We start from the raw sequence: 7,043 nt of genomic DNA, 5'->3' as shown, positions 1-7,043 counted from the left end.
AAGAAAGAAAGAAAGGCTTTTGGACAATCTCTGTTGTTTCATCCTCTTTTTTTTCATTATTTGTGTCTGAGTGTGATTGTGTATGCACAAAGCTGAGCTGGCTTGAACCGCAACAGGCCTTCCAGCAGGATGCAGCGGAACCAGGTCAGAAGGAAAAAGTGAGAGACAGAGAGAAAGCAAGAGGGAAGCAGAGAAAGGCTGAGGAGGTATGAGAGGGAGGGAGATAAAAGTCAGTCAGGAAGGGTTCAAGTGAGCAGGTGAGCCCCTGGGGTTAAGAGCAAAAAACAAAACAAAAACAAAAAAAAAACACCAGGCTCGTCAGGAAGGATGATGGTTTATCTGAGGAGGAAGACTGAGCAGGGAGGAGAGTAAGAAAAGAAAAACCACATCAAAAAGAGCCTTTGAACAACAATGAAGAAAAAGGGTCTAGAAACAGGAGATGAAGTATATATGAGCACGATGTGAGAGAGACGGGCGGGAGGCCGACAGCTGCTCGCTGATTCTCATGTTACCCGGCATAATGAAGCTCCACGGCGCGCCGCGGCTCTCTGTACGGGAGCTGCTCCGTCAGACAGCGCTGCGCCACTAAACAGTGTCTGCAGGTGCTGGCTCTGCCTCAGTAGCCTAGTTTAAAGTCTTTACAGCTGTTTTAGAGATCCATTCACTGCCAGACTTTCTGGGCTACAGCCTCAGTGGCCGTGTGCCCAGTTCAGAGGGGTGGGGGGAGGCCAACGATTAACATGCGGAGCCACACGAAGGTAAGCTAGCAAACCGAAATTGATGCTATTGCTGCCGTAGGCATTAAGACTGAGATTAAGGTACAGCAGAGCAGAAACAAGAGGGGGAGGGGGTGCTCCAGCTTTTATTTCACACTTCTTAAAAAGCAAACAGTGCGAACAACAGTCGATATGTATGCAAGTGAAAGTATTAGCAGTCTTCCTGTGTCAGCCGTGTAACGTGCGCATCAATCAGAAATACCAAACCTGACACGTTCGATGTCGTATATTTCCAACGCATCACCTTCACGTAATGAAGGAAGACATTCCCAGGCAGCAGTTCGGCATGTCAATGACTGGAGGTAAGAACAGACACGGCGCGTCAATGACATTGCCATGGATACGGTGTCAAACAACGAATGTTGTCACCCGTCAGTGTCTTTGCCAAAAGCTTGGTTTTTTTTAAAGATGCATCTCAGAGAAGTGRAGGGGGGCGGGGGACGAGTTCGCTGGAATAAYGCCAATAATGCCAGCAGTCGGTGCATGATGACCTTGTACTGATCCACACAGATAATACCGTCATGTACTGAGCCGAGTATGGATGGAGCATTACCGCATGTCCGCAGCTTCATCTGTCAGCCCATAGACGGTGCGGTGAGGAATCTGAAGGATGAACGATTGGAGATGMACGGTGAAAGTCAATGCATTTTGCTTAATATGACAAAATAATAAAAAGAAGAACTTTAGTGTTCACTTGGGGGCGCTGCATGGTCAAATGACAGAAAATGTGACTGTTTCGGCACAGGAAACGTGCTAACTGCCTGGATAAGCATGAACTTTGGTTGGGAGATAGTTAAAGACGGGTGGAACACCAAAAAAATTGTTAGTCAAAGGTCTTTTACACCATGTGATTCTTTTGAAGGTAAAATGAGACAATTGTAACAATCTGTACCTACCTACCTTTATACACACGAGAACTGTGCTTTAAGTGGGCCGGTATGGAACAATACACGGTACCAACTCCTCCAAATTTTAATCCTCAGTATCCCAGACTTATTTCCAGAGTTTGGTACACACTGGATTATTATTATTTTATTTTTTTTACTTTATCTTACACACGTCACAAATTGCCTTTTTTATGCCTCTAAATTGCATATGTCTAAAACTGGATCAGCCTCTGTTCGCCTGATGCTTCTTCAGTTCAGAACTGCTGCCTGACACTTTGACGCCGTGGCACCGTCGTACCAACCACACCTGTACCAACCACACCTGTACCAACCACACCTGTTTCACCACGGTGCCATCTGTTCCGAAGCGCCGTTGCAAATTGTAACGTAGACTTTGCCTGTGCACGGTGTCAAACGGCGTCTCCCAGCAAGCACTTCCTTTCATCGTGTTCATGTCGGTCCCCCTCCGCTAATGCATTCAGCTCCCCCTGCAGTTGACTTCATGCAGCGTCTGTCTACGTGGTAATTCCAGCTCTTGGCTTTGGGGGTGTCTATTGTGGCTGACAAATCACAAATAAAACGGACGGTTACTTTTGGCATCAATTTTCACCCTGACATTATCATCCCTGCACTCCATTCTTTCATTTTCCCGTCTTCCCCGTCTCTCTCCTTTGGTTTCATTTGCTCCACGCCCTGCGTCATCCCACTAACACCTCTCCTTTTTCCTTCTTTCCCCTCCCTCTACTTTGACCAGTCACAATACAGGGATTTCAGACCACTATTGAGTAAAAAAGGGATTTTGCCACCCATTGTTCCCGTACACTACCGTATCAGCTATAGTTCAGAAGTTTAGGTGACACTCTTACTCTCATGGGTGCCAGGTCTTTACAATACGATGCTTGGCAATGTGTTGACTAAGCATGAAGGCGGGAAAAAAATAGCGTTAAATTCCTGTCAGTAACTGGGAAGTTAAAGAAAAAGGGCTTGATTTCCTCTCCAAAGGCATGTCAGTGGAGTAGAAAGTACTCGTGTGTGTGTGTGTGGGAGAGAACACGTTTGAGGAGATGTCTGATTGAAGGTGAGTTTTGAAATATGAGAATTAGGGCAGAACAGAACGAAAAAAAAAAAAAGCCAAGGAGAAGCAGATAAAAAGAAAGCAGGGAAGACAGAAGAAAGGAGGAGGCTGTTCTGGGTGAGGAGTAGACTGGAGGCGAGAGCTGTGATCCTCTCTCCTCTTCCCACTCTTCATGACACACTTCATGAGTTGCCAAATTAGACGTAGAACTTATGAAAAAGCACTTGAACAGGCAATTATTTCCCCCTCTCGTGAAAATCCCCGCGTTAGTGTCGGCTTATTAGGAGATGAATGCGCATGGCATTTAGCTTGTTGCCGGATACACAAACGAACGCTGGGAAAGCAAATATTCAAAGGAGGGGGGTTATTAATCTCGGGTGCACACATGCACAACACGCGCTGACTGCCAGCTGCAAAGATTAAAGGCAGTTAGGCTCCTGGAAGCTGCTAAGCACCTGCAAAGATGCAACACCTTTCATGCTTTACTCGTGTGTTTTGCTGGTGGAGTTSGGATCAACCTTAGAGGTCATAGGGTACATTTTACAGATTAGAAGACAGAAGAGGTCACTTGGTTCATGCTTGGGATGGTCATTTCAATAAAAACAACTGTAAATATTCACAAGTAATATGTAATTAATAATTGCACATTCTTAGCATGAGGCATTGACCTCTTTTAATTAAGAAAGTCCCAGACCTTTGTAACCTTTGTGATTTTGCTTCTTTTCCACCATTCCCTCAAAAATCTAGACTTTGACTTTGAATCTCCACACTGATTCTAGTGTCTGTGTTTGTATTGTAAATGCACCAATTTGAGCTTCCCATAAGAGTGGGAATGCACGTGCATCCTCACTCCTTCATTTGTACCAGAATTCCTCCCGTAGTGAGATAGCAGAGGCGTTGTTCAAAGGCGTGAGCTTCTCTGTCTGGTAAAACAAAACAAAAAAATCTGTTTCGTTGATTTGTGATTCTCTCATTTATCATTTTTAAAACGTATTTCCCTGTTAGGGAACTATGGGTCTCTAAACCTAGAAAAACAATCTAGGAAAATCGGTCTGCTTGCCATACAAAACACTGAAGATGTTTTAACGAGCAGCTAACGGTTCTGACAYAGACATAGCCGACACCCACGTCGTCCATTGAAATTATTCACAGTAGTTTGTTTCTGGGCAGAAATAATAGCTTGGAAGTGATCAATTAAATTTTTATTGTGTCTTTTCATTGTTTTTGGCATGAAAACTTAGTATTTTGAACGGAACAGGCCTGTGAGCTTGGAGCAGCTAAAGCTAGCATGAGATCAGACTGTTAAAACTTCCCAGTGACTGTTTTATTCACCGAATTCCAGTAAAGTGAATTTCTTATGTGTATTTGTCTTCCCTATTATGTTACTAAGTTGTGTTAAATAGCTGTAAACATGTTCTAAAGTGTCCTGTTTTCCTAGAGCTAACGGCAGATAAGCTAAACATGCCTAAAGGCTTAAGTATTTAAAACATATCTATTTCCTGCTGATCAACCGCAGYGAACCGCTGACACTAATAAGCAGTTAATATTGTTATTGGTTTGGACCTAAATTAAATTGCTTAAACAGAAAAGCAGTACATTATTTCAGWTGATTTGAGATGCTATTTTGTCAGTTAGCTCTCAGTCTGCCATTTTGCTTCCCAAATGATTAAATTATTATTGATCACTACAGAAATTAATAGAGTAAGAATCAATTCTCCACAAAGGTTGTAAAGGCTGTAGCCATTTCATTCAAAACTTACAAAGCATTACTTTCTCAAAATATTTTTTGTTTTTACATTGTGAAATTGTGCTGTTGCTGGCTACATGTTTGTAAAAAAAACATAATTTCAAACTGCTGGTGGCATGGAAAAGTTGAATGGTCTTGGGCTGACATATTTCAGAGATAGTGGTCACTTATGAGCTATATAGACGTGTGATGTCATCAAATACCTCCTCAGATCATGTTCAGAACTAAACAAGATCTTGTTAAAACTTGTTTTGTATGGAAACTGTTGCTTTAAATCAGGACTAAAAACATAGTTYACAACAGTTTTTATATAAGGGTCAAAAAGTGCTTTTTTTGTTTATCGAGTTCTTTGTTTATGCATTTAATATGTCTTTTATTGATGCACGGATTAGAATATAATAATTTTTTTGTTCTCTTTCTACAAACCACAAATTAAATTGAGAATGAATAGTTCTATTCAAGTAATTTCCCTTTCTTATTTGCTAGGACTGTACATCGCAGCTTTTTGTTCTTTCAGAAAGAACTATAGTCAAGCTTATCAACAACTGCACCTTCTGGCTCAGAAAAAAAAATCCCATCTCACTTAGGAAGCTGCCAGCTCTTCATATTACCTGCCTTGGCCATTTTTGTCCACCTACAGTTGTGATGTGGCGGGTGAGCAGGACATTTGGAAGCAATGATAACCTTCAACAACAGCTGAAGTGTGATAAATGCTGTTTAAGATAGGAGGCACAACAAGCCAAAAAATAAAAAATAACCTGCTTAGTTGCACGCCGTTTTAACCAACAGCACTCCGGGGGAATCATTTCAGATGCAATTAGTAAAAATGCAGGGGGCTGCAGTTTGAGATTATGCTGGTGAAACACACTAAGGAGGTAGTGTACCATGGRGGAAAGAAATTATGAAAGAATACATGAATATATTAAGATTCCAGAAATATATAATAATAAACTGTGTTGTAAAAGTATTATTATGTTTATTCAAGATACCTTTTCCACATTTTCAATACATTTATTAGGATTTGGGGCAGACCAATACAAAGTAGCACATAAATGTAAAGTGGARAKATGGTATGTGATTTTCAATATTATTTACAAAATAAATCTGAAAATTTGGTTTGCTTTAATATCTTTAAATAAAACTTAGTTCATCYTTAGCTCCATCTTCTAACTTAATGCGTTTTACCTGAGCGGAGTTTAGTATCAGGATAAATTAACTGTTCTGTTTCTGGCCTGAGAGATTCACCGGACATCGTGGTGGTTGATAAACAACAGAGGAAAGCCGTTGTGGTGGATGTAGCAATACCAAGTGATTATAACATCAGGAAAAAGGAGCACGAGACACTGGAGAAATATCAGGGCCTCAGAGAGGAACTGAAAAAGGCCTGGAAGGTGAAGACCACAGTGGAGCCTGTRGTCATCGGAGCCCTCGGGGCAGTCACCCCCAAACTGGAGCAGTGGCTAAAACAGATCCCAGGAACAACATYAGACATCTCAGTCCAGARATGTGCAGTTTTAGGCACAGCCAAGATACTGGAGGACCCTCAAGCTGCCAGGCCTCTGGCAGACGACCCGAGCTCAGAGGATGAGAGAGAGAGAGAGAGAAAGAGAGAGAGAGCACCCGCAGAGGGTGAGAAGGGAATTTTTTTATATACATTTCTTGAGCTCCATCATCTGAACATGGAAAGTGTATGGCACAACTCCAAACACCCCAAGACGAGCAGTCAGGAACACCATGGTGACTCTAGAGGAGCTGGAGTGTCTGTGAAATTTGGTTCATTGTTAACATTTTGAAGAAGAAAGTCGCTCTCAGTGTCTTCTTCAGAGGTTTTCCTGTATTTTCTCTCAGTAGTTCTTGGTTGCAGCGCTACCAAAGGCGAAGAGGCTAAGGGTTGAAAAATGGTCTATATTTAATATTGCACAAAGTATTGACTGAAGCCTGGATAACTTTTCCTTAAAAATATATTTAAAAAAAACATGTATTTTTCCCCTTCTATTCACAATTATACACCATCATGTTTATGCCTGTAACGAATTTCTAAGAAACAAATCCAGTCAGGCATCAAGACTCTTCAGCTATATGATATAAAAACAAAGAGGGATTACTTTATAAAGAAGTTGTGGGTAAAGTTGAGCAGTTTGTGAGCTTTATTTCTCTGGGAGGACACTTTTCTTCTGCTGCTGACCTCCTCCGCTTCCTGTCAGCACATCAGTGAGACGAAACACACACTCTGGAAGCAAACCCCTCATGCACATCAATCTGCAAACTCTGCCGGTGCCTCTCAGTCATTCTTCATGAACTGGGTTCAGTTCTGCAATGCTGAGCTGCTGAATAGCATGTCCTGCCCGAACACACACACAMTGGAAGTGCAGACTGCATTCTCCACACACACACACACACACGCACGCACATGTCTTGTGTGAGTTGCCTCAGCTGTTAGAAAGTGATCACAGAGCTGCAGCGGATAACATGACATCTAAAGCCTTTAAGCCCATTTATGTTCACTGGGTGCCTGACAGTGGGTGAGGGGGTGTGTTCCTTCAATTAGAAGGTGTGTG

Source organism: Poecilia reticulata, linkage group LG10, assembly GCF_000633615.1.
Source record: "Poecilia reticulata strain Guanapo linkage group LG10, Guppy_female_1.0+MT, whole genome shotgun sequence".
NCBI classification, from domain to species: domain Eukaryota; kingdom Metazoa; phylum Chordata; class Actinopteri; order Cyprinodontiformes; family Poeciliidae; genus Poecilia; species Poecilia reticulata.
This window is presented reverse-complemented; position numbering follows the sequence as displayed.